The sequence below is a fragment of the Homalodisca vitripennis genome, chromosome 3, assembly GCF_021130785.1.
Source record: "Homalodisca vitripennis isolate AUS2020 chromosome 3, UT_GWSS_2.1, whole genome shotgun sequence".
In the NCBI taxonomy this organism is placed as follows: Eukaryota; Metazoa; Arthropoda; class Insecta; order Hemiptera; family Cicadellidae; genus Homalodisca; species Homalodisca vitripennis.
The window spans coordinates 59,934,410-59,951,991 of record NC_060209.1 but is presented as its reverse complement, the minus strand read 5'-3'; the positions used below and the strand labels follow the sequence as shown (position 1 = coordinate 59,951,991).

Here is a 17,582-nt window from a genome sequence, read left to right as displayed (position 1 = left end):
GAATTGAAAATATAATAAAAGGAAATAAAAATATCATATATCAAATATCAATATAAGTAATGATTCATAACGCAACTATCCAAAAATATCAATAAGTATCTATTGAGTTATGAAGAAATATTTAATGTTGTGCCACTGCCAATTTCAGAAATTTATGACGCTGAATTAAATCTTGATTTGTTATATAATATACAAGAAACTAAATTTCATTTTAAAGACAATGAGATTTAGTTTCTTGTATTAATCCATCTGTCATAAAGATGACAGACTTAAATATACTTGTATTCCCTCAATTATCCAAAAATAAGAGAAAAAGCTTATAATCATGCTGATGAATTTTATTTTTAATACAGTGGTTTAGCAAATCATTTAGAGATTTATAAGCAAAATATGGTCTGTAAACCAATAACAAAGGTCAGATGACCTCTTAAAACTATTATAATGAATTTCCACATCCTCATGTGATTTTTATGCATATTAAAAGTATTTTAGAGAAAATTCCAACTTGTAAAAACAATCCAGTAAAGTCAGCAACAACTAAATTCAAAAGCATATTTCTTGCTGTTTTACATTATATTTAGTTTCAAATGTTACAAATCATATCCACAAACCTATAGGCCTAGAAAAAGATTTCACCAACGTTACAACAAAATTATTCAGAGAACAAAAAATTGTAAAAAATGATATCAAAATATTCAATTTTAAAACAAAAAGCCTATGAAATTGTCTGAAGAAGAAGAAATTGTATATCAAAATTCAAATCTGTCATGTTTGCGAAAAACATTCATATCAAGATACAGAAAAAAATATTAGGTTTAACTGGAAAATTTAGAGGTGCTACTTACTCATAATGTCTGTAATCTAAATTTGAAATTCTTCCAAAATATTCCTGTTCTCTGTTATTATATGTCACACCTCGACACTAAAAGAATCAGTGAAACAATATGAAAACGTTAATTTAACTACAAATAATAGCGAGAAATATATAAATTATTCTGGTTATGAGTTAAAAGGTGATAGACCTAGAAAATTTATAAAATTCTCGTGTGTAGATACATTTAGATTCATGGATTGATCTATAGAAAAGTAAGCACAAATCATACACTACAATTTTGACACGTCTAAAACTGAAAATTTAACATAAATCAGTTTTTGTAGACTCTTGGAGCAATTGGAAATTCTTTAAATATTATTAAATATTAATAAAAACACTACTTTTCCAAATTGTTTATTATCAAATTACATCAAATCTATTGCTATGTTCAATGGTTACACTACACAACTCATTGACAATATACTAAAACAAGCTTTAAAAAGAAAAAGTAGAAAAGATAAGACAACATTAAGACCACCTGAAGACACAAAACATGAATTTATTTGCACAACATACAGCACTTTTTCAAACCAAATATGCAAAACTTTTAAAAAGCATACAAATAAAACTGTCACTCACAGAACAAGCAACAAATTATCCCAAATTTTAGGAAACCCTAAGGACAAAATTTCAAATGATAATAAATCGGGAATTTATGAAATTGGATGCAATGACTGTGACAAAATTTATATTGGACAAACAAAAAGAACAATAAAAACACGATTTAAAGAGCATTTATCGCACACAAAATATGGAAGAGTTGACAAATCTGCTGTAGCCAAGCACTGCATTGAATCAGGACACAGAACATCAATTACAAATCTAAAATTAATAAAAGAAATAACAAAACCAATGAACTTGAATGCTTGGGAAACACTATACATAAACAGAAGTAAAGAAAAACTCATGAACAATGAAGAGGGCCCTATTGAAAATTCCAATCTTCTTTCTTCTGAATTTATTCAAAAATTAAACTCTAGTCAAATATAATTTTTTCATACTGGCTGAAATATTTCCAAAATTTTTGTATTTACATTTTACACCATATGTTAATTTAATATTAATTTTAACAAACAATATGTAAATATTTATTTGTGGAGTTGCCTGAAGATGAAACCTTTGGTTTTGAAAGGCCTCGCCCGAAATAATAAACAATTTGGAAAAGTAGTGTTTTTATTAATATTTAATAATAAATCAGTTTGTTAAATTTAACTTTTTGCCTGTATTATGTCATACAATTTTCATCAAATATTTTAAAGCATTTACAATTTGCTTTCTTTGATTGACGCATTGCAAATTCTTTGTGTAGTAGTTTATATCACATTAAATTTCAAAAGTTTACTATCGATTTCCTAAAAACTTTATAAAAATCTTTCCAAAAGTGCATTAACTCTATTAACATTTTTCAAATACATTTCTTGTTTTAAATACAATTTTCTAAAGTGAACGACATATTCAGTTTTATTAAAAAGAGTTGTGCGTCATTTTATAATGTTCTTGAGCAGTTAGTAAATCTTTATGATTCGTGTAAATTTGATGGACATTCTAGATGATTTTCAATAGTATTGCCGTAAGATTCATCTCCTGTAAGTTCCAAAATTGTTTCAGTTGTATAAGTTTTCGGATCAATCCATTTTATACATCATGTATTGTGAGATAAAGCCCATCCATAAAAATTATTTGCATCAATATACAATACAACATTTTCTGTTTTTGTTTCATAAAAATCATTTAAATAACGAGCCTTCAAGATCAACATACCACACAGTAAGTCAATACACCAGAGCTTTATACATTACATGATATCAAATAGTTAAAATAAATCATAAATAGTTCATTGTCAATATAATTAATTTCTTAGGGATTTCATAGGAAACTTTGTAATCATGCCAAAACAATCCAGATAATGAAGATCCAAGTGGGTCAACAAATCCTAGTTAGTCCAACTAAGATAATGTGACAACCAATCTTTAGGAAGTGAGAGGTTGTTGCCCAAATTAATTGCAAATGAATTAGTTTATAAAGATTCATTTCAGTCTTTTGAAACAGCTTTATTGCAGACTCCATCAGTTGTGATTGTCTTCTCCTCAGCCCAGGCTTGTATCTCACCAGAAGCAAATATACCATACAGCACGGCTCCCAACAGGTAAATAGCACTTGATATGAAGAATACAACATGCCATTGATCTGGGCTCTGAAACATACCACATTATTGTGAACACCATCTGTTTTTAAATAATAACCATTAACAGAGTTTTCTCATGTACTGCCCAGGCTTGTATCTCACAAGTGATGAAGTGTACAAAGCCTCAAATAGTACTGGATATGTAGATTATGACGTTCTTTTGAGGAAAGCTTTCTTTTTAAGAAATCTGTGAACCTTGAAATACTGATTTATATTTAAAAATTTGAGAGTGGAACAAGGGAGCTTTAGTTGTGTATATTCTGTACATGAGATCTAATAAAATTATTTTAAGTTATTTCATTGAATGTGGTTTTAAATGTTCCACGTTTTTGTTATACTTCTAATTGTTCTTCCCTTATACTATTAGATTATATATTAAGACACTTTATCAGACATCCAGTATATCACATCTTGAGTAATTGCTTTTAGAACAGTTAAAATGCCATAGTTATACAGTCCTAACAAGTATATCGCTATCACGCAAACCCTAAGCTGATAACTAGAAAACCTATAGTCTTTAACTACTGTTTATATAATTTTGAAGCAACTCTTTTGGTGCAGAGCTCTAGGCTGGAAGTAATGATTTAAGCTCAATCTGCATCAAATAACTTAGAAAAACAATGTATCGTGTACTGTATAACCTTATCGGTGACAATGTATCCAGTCAGCAAGGGGCTTACGATGCCAGATATGGACGCAAAAGTATTTGAGATTCCAAACAACACACTGGCGTGTCGGGGTGCAATGTCCAGATGGTTCACTCTAAAACAAACAAACAATAATTACATTGAGTATGTAGCAATATATTTTATCTATCTTTTTATTGACCGATAATGACAATTAGGTCAAATCAGGCATCCAGATTACATTTTCCTCTTGTAATATTTTGGGCATCAGTTGGTTAAAACTCAAAATAACGTAACATATTCATTAAAATTAAAAACCTTCTTAAAATGACAAACCGTTAATAAAATCGTATTTTATTAACTGTTTTATCTTATTTTTGAAGTACCGTTTTATTTATATCACATATGAGTATAAATAGCACATACTCATGGCTTGGCCCACAATTTCTGTGCAACATTCTGTGTATTTTGTTGAACAGTTCCCACGATTTCAGTAATACTTGAACTAATTTAGAGGAACTCCAATGCTGAATTTCATAGCTTTCTTAGTGAAAGCACTTGAGATGAAATACAATAGGGTTCTATGGTATTTTTAAAGTAGAGTCATATATTATGCGTCAGGTATTCATTTTTCAGTGTTCATAACTAAGAGGACCAGAGGTTAAGCAAATTGAAAGTTCTTATGTCAGGTTTTGTACTTTTAGTTCAAATTAATTATATTTCCAATGCAAAATTTTAGTTTGCTATTTTGCCTCAAGAAACAATATAGATCTATATATAATTTTGTAATGCTTTTAGATTCTAAACAGTACAGTTTTCTAAATTGTGTAGATATAGATGTTGTTAGATATTAGAATTTCTTAAAGGCGAAGATATACCTTTTGTTCTAGACCTTGATATTCCAAAATTAAAAATCATACATGAGGTGATTTTATAAACATCCGTAAAATATTCTTATTAGATCTGAAGTGGTTTTTAACCGTGATTTTAGGAAAATAGAGTAAAATCACAGTAACTCACTTTATTCATTATTTTGTCAATTAGGCTAAAAGATTTCAAGTTTGTTTTCAAATTTGATCCTAAAAAAGTAATGTCATTTCCAAAACAGTAGATTATTACAAAACTAGAGACCAGGGAAGATCATTAGTGTTCTCTCTAATCCAGAAATTAGCAAAGTACTTTCATCGATATTTCAATATTTGTCATTTGATTTTTCTCTATACTTGTCGCGGAAACTTATGAATGAAAGAATACCTTATGTGTTCTTCAAACCAATTGTACAAATATTTACAATATTTACATACAAAAAATATGAGCACCAGAATAAGTATGGTAGGTTTGTCTATCTCTCCTGTATTTTAATTACATATAAGGAGTTAACTACTGGTGTCAGCACACAGCCCGAGGACACTGCTCCGGAATATGTTTAAACGCTATAATAGAAAAAAGTTTGGCAGCCTTTTGGGAGCATATTATTCTTATTTTATGTACCACAAAACAGTTGTAACTTAAGTCAAAATTTTTGGAGACCACCTAATAACACATAAAAATAAGAAGACAATGTTATTTAAAAAAAGGGATTTACATATGAGTTTTACCTTAGCATGGGAATATATTTTTATTATTTAAATAATAACGTATTGTACATTTAAATGTCGTTTTAATTTCAAACCATGCTATCCATGATTAAAACTTGTCATCTAATTATGAAGTGGCTGAATTGAAACTCAACAGGCTACCATACATGATCTTCAAGAAATTTCCACATAATTACTTTATTGACAAAAATTCTGGTATATAATTTCAGTTTGATACAAGTTAAAATATATTTCTAATACTTTTATCAATGAGGAGTTAAAATCCCCGCCCCCTGGATACGCCTTGGGTGTCAGTGTTCTTCCCATTACTTTATTCTTACTATCCATATTGTTATAATTTTCTTCTCCTATTTTCGTTCATATTGTAGAAAACAATCTATAGACACTTTAGACATCTGAACGTTCTGTAGTTCCTTCGTAACCATTTGTTTTTTGGTGGCATCGGTGATGATTAACTGATTAGTACGTTTTCGTGTGTCATTATCAATTGTTTATTGTGTTGTTTATTTATTAGCGCGACGTTTCGGTTTCAGACTGAAACTGCGAATTTGATATACATTTATCAAATTTGCAGTATATACATTTAGATATACTGCGTAAGATATACATTTTAAAACAACAACTATTGGACCTTACATTTCACTTGCTTTGTTTCTGTAGACCGTATAATAATTAAAATTTCCATAAAAACTATGGTTTTTTCCAATAAACCAAGTATTTGTGAAATGTAAAAATGTGAAAGGATATTACCCAAAAGAGGCGATAGCAAACGCTTCCAGGCCAGTCCCGATTACCAAACACAGGACAACTCCTGTGGCAGTCTCCAGGTACACCGCAAGAGCCATACAACCGGCCTGGAGAGTCAGGGCACCGCAGTTGAACAGTTTACGTACCTTAACAAAATAATTTAATAAATATAAAAACATAACAATGTTTAGTTGAAGCATTGGGATTATAAAGCGACAACCTAATCAGAAGTGAAAAAGCCAAAACATTATTTTATAGGAGCTATTCTGCAAACGATTCATTTCACTTTTAACACGATTTTGTGTTATTAATAACACTATGATAACTAAATCCGAATTTCCGAAAACCCGAATAATCCTGAGATAAGTTGTTGCCACTGAAATATATATTCCAAATATAATATCCAAATTTAAAAGCAGTGGGATCGATCCGTGAAATTAGAGAATAAAATATTTCTTAGTGAGTACTTATACCAACTTCCCAAAATGTTATAACATTTTGATAATCACGTTCTGAGAGTTGAATAAAATTATTGTTTCAGTAAAAGCTGTGGATTTACTCTGTTTTACTTTCATTTGTTTCTACCAAAATTATTTGTAATTAATTAAAATTAATTATGTGTATATGTGTAACACATCACAGATTCACCTGAAAGATAACATTCTAGACGTCTGCCCTTCACACTTCCCCGTCCCGACAATCGCCTTCCTCTCTGATTCGGATGATGCGCCGCGATTACACAGGAAATGCCGACATTGATTCCGCATGTTCCACTCTGATAGTGCGTGCGTGACGTGTTGTTTGTGCTTTTTGCTCCTTGCATTATCGCTGGGGTTCATTCTCTTCAGCTGGACTTCATGTTGTTGGTGTACCAGTTAGGTATTTGTGTGGGTGATAACTTTCTTACAGGTGATTAAATGTCATATCAATACAAAATTAAATAACGTTCCGCAGTATAATTTAACTGGCCCTATTCTAAAAGTAATTTTAAGAATTCTCCTGAGAACTGTATATATCCTACTGATACTTGAATTGTTTGTATTCTGTTTTGAACCTATTCGAAATTGTTGGATTATCTCCGAAGTTTTGTTTATGTACAATAATTTAACATATTATCACCGTTATCTTGATTAACACTATCCGTGAACCAAAAATATAAAGAATAGAATATGTAGAGTAGTTTCAATAACTCATGCAATCCATTTCAAGGGAATAATATAATTAAACATATAGTAAATCTAAAATGTAACTTGTACTTTTTATGTTTTTATCAAAAGTTTGGAAACTACGTATTTTTCAGGTTAGATACCGGTACCTACTTAAATGTATTGCTGATAGCGATTATTTTATCCGAATAAAGCCAAATGTTTTCCTTCCCTACAGTTAAGTACTCTGCAAGATGTACCTGTGTTACTGACAGGATACGAGAGGACTGGATCCAGTCACTAAGACTTCCGGCCACCATGAGCATGATGCTCATCAGTAAGTATGGCAGGGAGGAGATAAACCCAGCCTTCGAAAGGTCGAATTGGAATACGTCTGCAAAAATCATAAAAGGGCTCTTAAAGTTCATTTATGATTAGAATGTTTAATTCAAACTGTCGTTTTTAAGATTTATCATCACTGTTCAAGAAACTCCTTACCATTACATAGAATGTCTATAAAAACACATTAACCTTTAAGGAAAAGTCGGTAGTTGTGTCTGGAGCGTGTAGAAGCCCCAGAACTCACAGAAATGAGCAGCCACGATCGCCCACACCGGCATCGAGGTTAGAAACTTCTTCCATGGGTGTTTTATCTGTCAGAACATCACTTGCATTAACACGCTGGATATATCAGATTTTGGAGGATGGTGGATGGTTTTTATAATCATATGGGTTGTAGATACAAAGTAGCTAGTATACATTGCTATAGAGAGCAAGACTTCGTATAAGAGATTCCTAGTAGTATAATAGCTGGTTCTAGTATCTACCAGCACCTATAGAAAGAACCCACAACTTAATCCTTTTTTAGCATGTCAATCTGCGGTACATTTCTTGGTTTTCTATAGAGTAATGTGATTGTTTATCTTCTGTACTAATCTGAATTGTCTCAAACCATCAAGAAAACAAGCAGGAGAGTTCCTGGGCATATCTGCCACATGAGAAATGTGTTTGTTTATTTGTATTTTGGTGTATTTAACTCAACAATTATACACACTGAGAACTCAAATACCTTTAATGATTAAGATTTGTTCAAAACACTTTAAAATTATTTTTCATGTGACATCGACATGTGAGTTATTTATTACTGTGTAACGTACTTACTCAGTTTGTTAATTATGTCTCATTTTCAAGTGTTGTATACGTCTTAGGCATTATCGTTGTTTGGGATTTTAAATTTTGTTCTTGAATTCCATTGGCCACGTTCCATTAGCTAGTAAACTAAATACTTCTTACAAGGATCGTCCAGCTATTTTTCACTAATGCTTCTTGTATAACTACTGTCTCAGCACCGTTTTTTTCTGGCTTAACCATATCTCCCACATGTAGAATCTTGGAGCATTGGAAAAAAGGTTTATTGTACTATCACTAGCATAAACGATTTCAACATTTTCCAATATAGTTTTTTATTTTGTGCAAGGCCTTTCTGAATCAAAGATTCCATCATCAGGCACTTCACAAATTATCAAATTTATCCATGCTTATAAACATGCCATGTGTTTCTATGGAAAATATTTATAGCCTATGATCTCCACTTATTTGCCTTAACTCTGGGGGGTTTAATAACTCTCTTGGTTTGAAGGTTATTTTTGACGATGGAAGGATTGTGAAGGAAACAGGATTTTCTAGACATTTGTCTTTGTTCAGTGAAACAAGAAATCAATAACACTACGTTTCGAGATCTGCAATCTGATCTCTTCTTCAGGTACATAATTACAAACTAGGTTAAAATAAACAAATCATACTAAAGCGTAGTGGCACGCCTAAGTCAGGAATCACAACCTGGTCAGTCGTAGGTGGTTAGTAGATGAACGCAGACGTATGTGACCTGTATTCTGTAGTTCAGTTTTAATGATTAGTGTTGTGTATAGTTTTTTACTAAGTGCATGTTTTTAAAGTTAGTGAAGTTGACAAACAACATGGTGGTTATGATTCCTGACTTAGGCGTGCCACAACGCTTTGGTATGATTAGTTTATTTTAACCTAGTTTGTAATTATGTATTAAGTTAGTTCTTTACCTGAAGAAGAGATCAGATTGCAGATCTCGAAACGTAGTGTTACTGATTTCTTGTTTCACTGAGCGATGGCAAATGTCCGGAAAAAATCCTGTTTCCTTCACAAACCTCTTGGGTTACAATAATAGAATGTCCTTATAAATTTTTATTTCATGACTTCCTACGAGTCCGTGATATTCGTGGAACAACTGAATTTTAAGTGCTTAAATAATACTCTTTACCATATCTTTTTAAGCCTTATTCTTCCCGTTCTCATTAGCCATTGGCCTGTGCGATGACTTACGGAATAGAATAAATAGGAGAATCAATACATGGTAATGTCGAAGGCACCAATATAAAGTGCTAAAGTCACATACAAGATTTGAACTTGCGCTATCTCTAACTCTGATCAAAAGTCCGACGTCTAAGATAATCCTGCGATCAGCACTACCATAACAACACAACTGTTGTAATTTTCTTCTTGTCATTTTTTAAATTTTCCATTCATGTAAATTTTAAACTATCAGTAATGTTTTAAAATTAATAAACGCTATACTGTAGTTACATTTCCAATAGTATACAATATTTAAACCCACCACTTATTCCACATGTTTTACATTTCTCTTAGGGGAGTCAAAACATCTGGTAATATTGAAATTAAAGTTAAAATATTCTTCAAAAATAATATAGACGCAACAATTATCAAACATCCAAGTAATTTACTTTTTAGTTGAAAGTTGGGCTGATTTTCCGTTATAGAAAATGATTACACTTAATAATGTAATACAATTGAAAATAAAATAATAACAAAGACATACTTGTGCTTTATAAACCTAAATTAGTTAACATTGTATTAGTTAAAATAAATACATATTTTGTCATGTCAGCTATTATCAGGAGTTAGTTGAGATTTAATTAGTTATATTACTGAAAAACAATATGTAAAAAATATGAATAATACGACTGGCATAGTTACAATATTAATGTATCTGGTGTTATAATTATTACCGGACTGTTAGTGCTGTTTTGGGCACGACCCAATGAATCCTTGATGTACTTCAGCTCTTCAGGAGAGATGTGAGGATCATCCTCTGGGCTGTCCTTCACCACAGCAAACCAGATGGCACTGTACGCCAGCCCAACTATACCTGAAAAAAATTACAAATCTTTTACTTCAGATTTTTAGAAGGAATGTTAGGATCATCCTCTTCACAACAGCAAACCAGATGGCACTGTACGTCAGCCTAACTACACTAGTAACAATTCATATATCTTTAAATTTTGAATAAATATCCTGCAATCTGACAAAGTGTGTAAACATGGTCAATCATTTTTTTAATGACTGTTGTTTAAAATTGCTTCCTTCATTGTGTAAATATTATTACGTTTTAAATTTGGTAACTACGAAAATACATTATTCAAATGGATATAATAACTAAATACAAAATAAAATAAAACACCTTGCAAATTTTGAATATCATCTTTGGATTCTTTGGACCTTCTGGATATTTAGTTAGCCGATAAGGTAAGTAAAAATTATTATATCTTTAATAACCTGTGTTTTTGTAAAATGTTGACCATCAAAATTATAGCAGTACATTTTTTGAAATACAATGTTCTGTCTTGATTATTATTTACTTCATCGCCCATAAATAGTACCCACGATTGTACACAACATGAATTGGTCATTCCAATAAGTTCTCATAATGCCAAACTTTGTAACTATATTATTATGTGAAGAATTATTTACATATTAAATTTATTTTATTGTTCACGTTTTCGGTTATTCAAATATATAGAGCAATACAAGCAAAAATAGATAAATAATAGAAATATGTCAAAAAAATCGTTTCAGGATGACTGGTATACATTTTAAAATTTAAAATATATCCAATAACATAGTACAAGCTTAAAGGGAGTGTGTGAAATAGAACTACCTGAGCAAGATATTTTTTAAATAACTGTTTTACTATCTATTTTTCATGAAAAGAAATCGACTACAAATATTATTCCATAACGGGAAGTTTATATTCAATTACTGACCTGAGAAGTAAAATATGCTCGGCCAGCCAAGTAAGGAGCCCAGCAGTCCTGAGATGGGTAGCGCGATTACAGTACCCACAGAACCGCCGGCGTAGGCCAGAGATGCCAGGAGGGAACGCTCGTGTGGAGGAGACCACTGAGCCCACAGGGCGTGCATGCACGGGTATGCGAATCCCTGGAGATTGAGATCTAAGATTATTTGTTGCTGGCATTGTTAGTTACTGTAGGACAGACTGATACTTAAATTTTAACCTGCACAATATAATGATTTAAGGTCTCAGTATTGGCGCCAAGAACGTAGCTAGGAAAACAAATTTGGGGTCCAGATAACTGATATTTTTCTGTAGTGGACAGAGAGTAAGACCCCATTTTGTTCCTTAAAAAGTTCTTGGCCTGTTTCTTTGTTGAGAACGATCTTTCAGTATGATGTCAGTAATACTGAATTACTTAAATAATAATAATCATTTACTAAAAAGGTAATTAACACAATTTAAAATTTGGAGGGGGATCTGGACCTCCTCGCTGGCTACGTCCTTGATTGGCGGATTATGACACAAACTCTCAACTAACTACAAAAAATGATTTAACGAGATTTAGTGCCAGGTATTTTAGAATTTCAATATTTATTTGGTCACCTGTATAATATCTTGTTTAGTTATGATTGTTCTTGTCTTCTTGTTGTTATTTAATTGTACTTATTACATTGTTAAAGATATACATTAGCCTATTTTAACGGATTTACAATGAGTTCATTAATATCATGTATTTTATTTTTATGCAATTATAGAAATGGCTGAAAATCATGAATAACAGAAGTAAAATTTTAAGTATTAAAGTTTGAAGACTATTTTTTGGTAGTTGTTTATAGTTTATTTTCTGTTAGATGTTGTATTCTCTTTTTCATTAATAAATTTTGTTTATTAATACATATTTTTTTTGTTTTCGATCTTGAAAATTGAAGTAAAGAATAGTGTAATATTATTCGTAATAGTTAGTTAATCGCGAAACTTGTTTTTATCACAGTGAGTCCAATTTTTTATCTGTAAATTTGTGTTGTTTGGTTATTAAAGCATTTTAAATAATAATTGACTAGCCAACTTGTATTGTTACTTCATCTCAAATAATTAAAACAAACTATTCCAATCTCTGTTATGAGTCCAGAAACTTATCTTAAGAAGATTTTCAGCGTACACCAAGATTGGCTTTGTACTTTAAAAAGGCCACTTTACTCCCCATACATTACCAACAGTAACATGATCAATGATCATATCATTTGGCCCTTGTAGTATAGACAAAGCAGTTTACTGATGATTTAGGACACTTAATAATAATCATTATTAACATTACTGTCACCACCAGTTTTAATTTTAGGTTTTTTATAACAAAAATTATTATTTAGTTACTGAATCGTATACAATATTTATAGCTCTAACCTCAAATGCTCCCTCAAGGACTCGCAGCAGCAACAGCAAGTAGACGCTTATATTCACAAGGGGGTGAGTTATAAGTGTGAGGAAGGAGGTGACCGCCACCCCCACCCCGTACACTATCTTGCCCCCAAACCGTGCCCCCAACCATCCACCCACAAGCTGGGTGCTCATGTACCCATAGAAAAAAGAGCTTAGAACAAGCCCCCTCATTTTCGAGTCCCAGTTGAAATCTTGTTTCTGAAAAATAAATTGTAGTCGATTACAATCTTTCATTAATATATTTTTTATTACAGTGTGGTAATATTTATTATAAACTCGTACCATATCGTAAAAAGAAATGGAAAGAACTAGTTACTTAAAAAAATTAAACACTATTTAAACTTTTTACGATTTTAAAGTGTAACATGTAAGTTCAAAATATAGCAACAATGAAATATAAGAATTAAAAATTCAACTATTATCAAAACCGTTATATTGGACAGACCGGCCGTTCCTGTAAACTAGATTTAATAATTATATAAAAGCTTTGAAAACATGATCAAATTCAAAATATTTTGGTCATTTTATTAATACTGGCCACACATACATGAATATTGAAAGGAACCTTGACATTTTAAATATACACATACAAAGTTACATAATGCGAACTTTAAAACGTTTTGAAATTTATAACAGTGCCAAAATTCATGCTGACATACTATTAAATGACAAAGATATTAAAACAAAGAATTTTTTATCTGATATACTTTTAAACAGTATAAATTAGTAACAAATAAATTAAATATAACATTTTGCCACAAGGGTACTTCTATAACATGATAATTGATTTAAATTATTATTTTTATTTATGTTTATCTTATCCTGTTACTAAACTTTAACGGATGTACCGGATTAACTGAATCAGAAATATAATAAAATATTAAACTAAAAAAAATTATGGTTGCCTGTAAAGTCGGTTTTACGGGCGAAGATTTTACGTGACAACGTCTTTTTCTCGGTAGAATATTTATTGATATGAATATTATTAAATTGCACAATAGGAACAAGGAATTGAATGAAAATAAGAATTGCACAAATTTTAACTATAGAAATATATTTTGTTTACTAAAACATTGTACATAATTTGAAATTAATTAAAATTTGTTATTGTAAATGGTAAAGTTGAATAAAACATTTACTAAAATTGTAATTTGAAATTCTTGCTAAACACAGTTAAATTCTAACTCGGCGCGTGGTGATTGGTCGGTTTAGTTCGTTTGTTTGGTCGCACTGTTATGACAGGTTAGAGGTTATAATTTGTTATTTTAAATGTTTGACTAGCAATACGCGCTGTTTCTTCTCAATCGACTGAATTACGATTGATTGCAGAGTGATTTAAACTAATAATTTACTTAACACTATCAACATTTGTCAATAGTATGACATAACCTATAAACTCAGTTTCTCAACTTTTGTGTCAATCTAACAATTAATCAATCAATCATAGTTTACGATAATGAAATATCAGTGTACAATTATTTACCTTTATTGTTGTAGTTGTTGTAAATGACGAATCTAAGCACTCCACATTTTCACGAATAAACATAGTTATCTGCTTTATCCCGTGCGGCGGACCCACAGTTATCTGCTTTATCCCGTGCGGCGGACCCACTGGACGGGCATCGTAACGTTACCGGGCGTTACACTTTTTCATGAGTGACTCCGAGCCGCAACCTAATTTAAGACGTTGTCACGTCAAAAAAAAAAATATACCGATCATTGTGGCTTCTTCAAGGGCTGCAAAGTTTATGATAATTTGATTTTGGTTGATGCTCTAACTACATAAAAATAAAAATTACTGTTTCAGATATAAGTAACTATAATACAGCTCTTCCAAGGTTTGACATAATGTCGTTGGTTTCTATCCACCCCATAGTGAATTTAAAGTATGGTTGGCCTGAAAACTCCAAAATCTGTAGAGGCCTCTTTTAAAACCAAAATATTGCAGTTCAGGGTAGGTTGTTCATAAATGAAAGGTCCACTATATCCTCCATGCCTGATTTTGCATGAAAACTTTCGTAAACCACCCACCAAATTATATTTTGAATCATTTTCTTCTTAGATTTCTTGAGCATTTTATTTTATACCACGATATATTACATAAAGATATTATAACTTAATTACAACCATATCTCTCCACTATTGTTAAAATGCTTAATGAATGTATTACTATTCTTCATCTCGAGTGTATACTTGAGATATCGATAATTCTCTTTAATTTAGAAAACTACGAGTGAGACCAATAACAACCCTGACAGCACATCGTCGAGCTACGAAGATTTAGACATTCATTTAAAGTTACTGTAGCCCTTGAAAGAGTTACAATAGCTTTAAACATTTAAAGTACAACCAGTTCTGTCCACGAAATTTAAAGAATCAAAATAAGATGGAGAAAGTATATCACATTGTTTTAGAACCTTAATGATAGTTGTTACCGAATCACGATCTCTTTAGTCACTCTTATAACCACCCCTCAATGTCCCTAGAGTCTTTAATGGGGTTCCTACGGTTTCTATCTAACACATTTAAAACAGTGCAATTCTTCAGTTTTTAATTAAATGATATAGTTCCGTAATGTAAGGTGACCTCCACAACAGTTCCATTGCCCAGAGTGACGTTGTATGGAGAGTTCATGGCGACGATTCCAACGCTCAGGTTGACCCTGGAGATGAACATGTTGAGACACCCCAGAAAGGCAAGGAATGTTAGCAAGTAGCGCCTCTTCTTCCAGAACTTCCATTGTGAATTCAGATTCCTGAAATTGTTATGAAAAATTACTGTTCACTACGTCTTTTTAAACTGGAACATTTTATAAAAATAAAACAGTAAACGCGTTTCCTCTAATTAGATAGGAAATTGTTACTTCCTTAGTAATAGACTAAATATTAATTTCCGCTCGACATTTAGTTGCGTGTTAATCACCAATAAGGAAACAGTTACTTTGTCACCCCGAGAGAGGAATTTGACTGCGTGAATTGGAGCTGAGATCAAACAATGATCTTTTTTTTCAGAAATACACATTCTCCAACTGCTGTCCGCAGGATCAAAAAAGATCAATTATGGTCCTGAAACTTGGCCTAAGCCCCGACTCAATGTACTCAAAATTCTGTTCCGTAGTAGGATCACTGACTAATTGTGTTTCTGCTACAGGCTAGTAATAAACAGTTGTAGCACATATGAGTTGTTTTAGCTGTATGTATTTGTCTTCAACTATTTCCATAAATTTTGTCGCCATTATTTTTAAAGTTTCTATTTCTTAAAATAACACGTTTTGAACGTATATGAAAAAGATTGGTTTTATAGTTAATATAATATATTAACTTACAATAATATCAGAAATTAACGTACCATGCAAATTACAAAACCTTGAAAATAATTTCATCATCGGTTAACGGGGTCATAACTCACTAAGGTAAAACGCCTCCAAAATGTCCCATTACATATCAAATGTCACCTTGTACCAAAGAGCAATAAACGTTTAATTGTAGGGCTTATGGTATTTTTTGACGAAGATATTTAATCATAACTATAATATTCAAGCATATTGTCTAAGCTTGAATAAAAATGATTGGGGATTCTGAAACTTTTAAAAACTAATGAAATAAAACACAGGACAAGGTGATAACAAAATCTTACATTGGACATTGTAATTAATGTAGGTAATCAAATTATTTTTACAATAGATTATTTGTTGCTTAGCAGCAGATGTGATTCAACTTTACGTGTTTAAACATAATCCTTAGTTTTTACTCATTTAAAATATAAATTATTTGAATATAGCTGTATTTACTCACTGGTGTTTGGCGGTTGTGTCCATGGGACGACCTCCTACACACAGTCTGGGAAGTGTAGTGAGGTATTACCTCCGTAGATATCAGCACACGTGCACAAGTGGGGAAACAGGCAATCTGACGAGTTACTAGATACTCAAAATAATCTTGCGCGTATTCAGTTTAATTTTTTGGTTTTGAACCAATGGATTTCCAATTGAATACTCCTGATTACTTGAACTATTGCTATATATCGCACCGTTTAGTGATGTTGAAGTATTTACATGAATAGATATTATGTAAATACTCACTATTAAGTGGGGTATTAATGATAACTAACTTTAAAGATTGTGCATTGTTCTTAGCTGTATCTACGACATTTGCATTGTTCTAAGTTGTATCAATGGCAATTGCATTGTTCTAATTTGTATCAATGGAATTTGCATTGTTCTTATTTGTATCTACGGCATTTGAGTTGTTCTAATTTGTCTCAACGATATTGCCCTAATGATGGAATTTCCGGGAATTTTTTCACATTTTCTTCGATCATGATCCCCTTAATCAAAAACGATATCTTTCAGGTTTCAAGATAGCGGCCAATTAAATTTCGGAACAGGAATGGTTTATATAAGTTATTATGCATTATAGTGCAAAATAATAAAATTCTCAGTTCTTTAGAATTCTAAGGTAATTTACAAAAATGTTCCTTCTTACGTATTTGACATATCTATTAAGGTTTTCAAATATCGCGCGTATAAAGATTTAAGTAGTATACAACATTGCGGTAATAGCTGTGAACACGATAAGTACCATAGTTCTTAATAGGTTCAGTCTACACGTGGTGCAGAGACAGTATTTACACATGCTTGATCAAATTTGTTAGTCATTATTCACGAATAAAACGCTTCAAAACAGTGTTCATTCGCATTTGGGTAATCTTGGGCATTTTATGACATAAATAAAAAATGACACTTTTCTTAATATTTTCATACAATTTCATCAATATTATTCTTAATTATTTTTCGATAACTCTTAAGGTTTCAAGATGGTAGCAGTTTAAAGTTATAGAAGTAT

The 17,582-nt window shown here is 31.4% G+C and overlaps 1 pseudogene; it reads right to left on the bottom strand.

Annotated features, from left to right (window-relative positions):
• Window positions 1-2,886: 2,886 nt before the first annotated feature.
• LOC124356971 lies at window positions 2,887-16,763 on the bottom strand (annotated as a pseudogene).
• Between the last annotated feature and the right edge of the window lie 819 nt (window positions 16,764-17,582).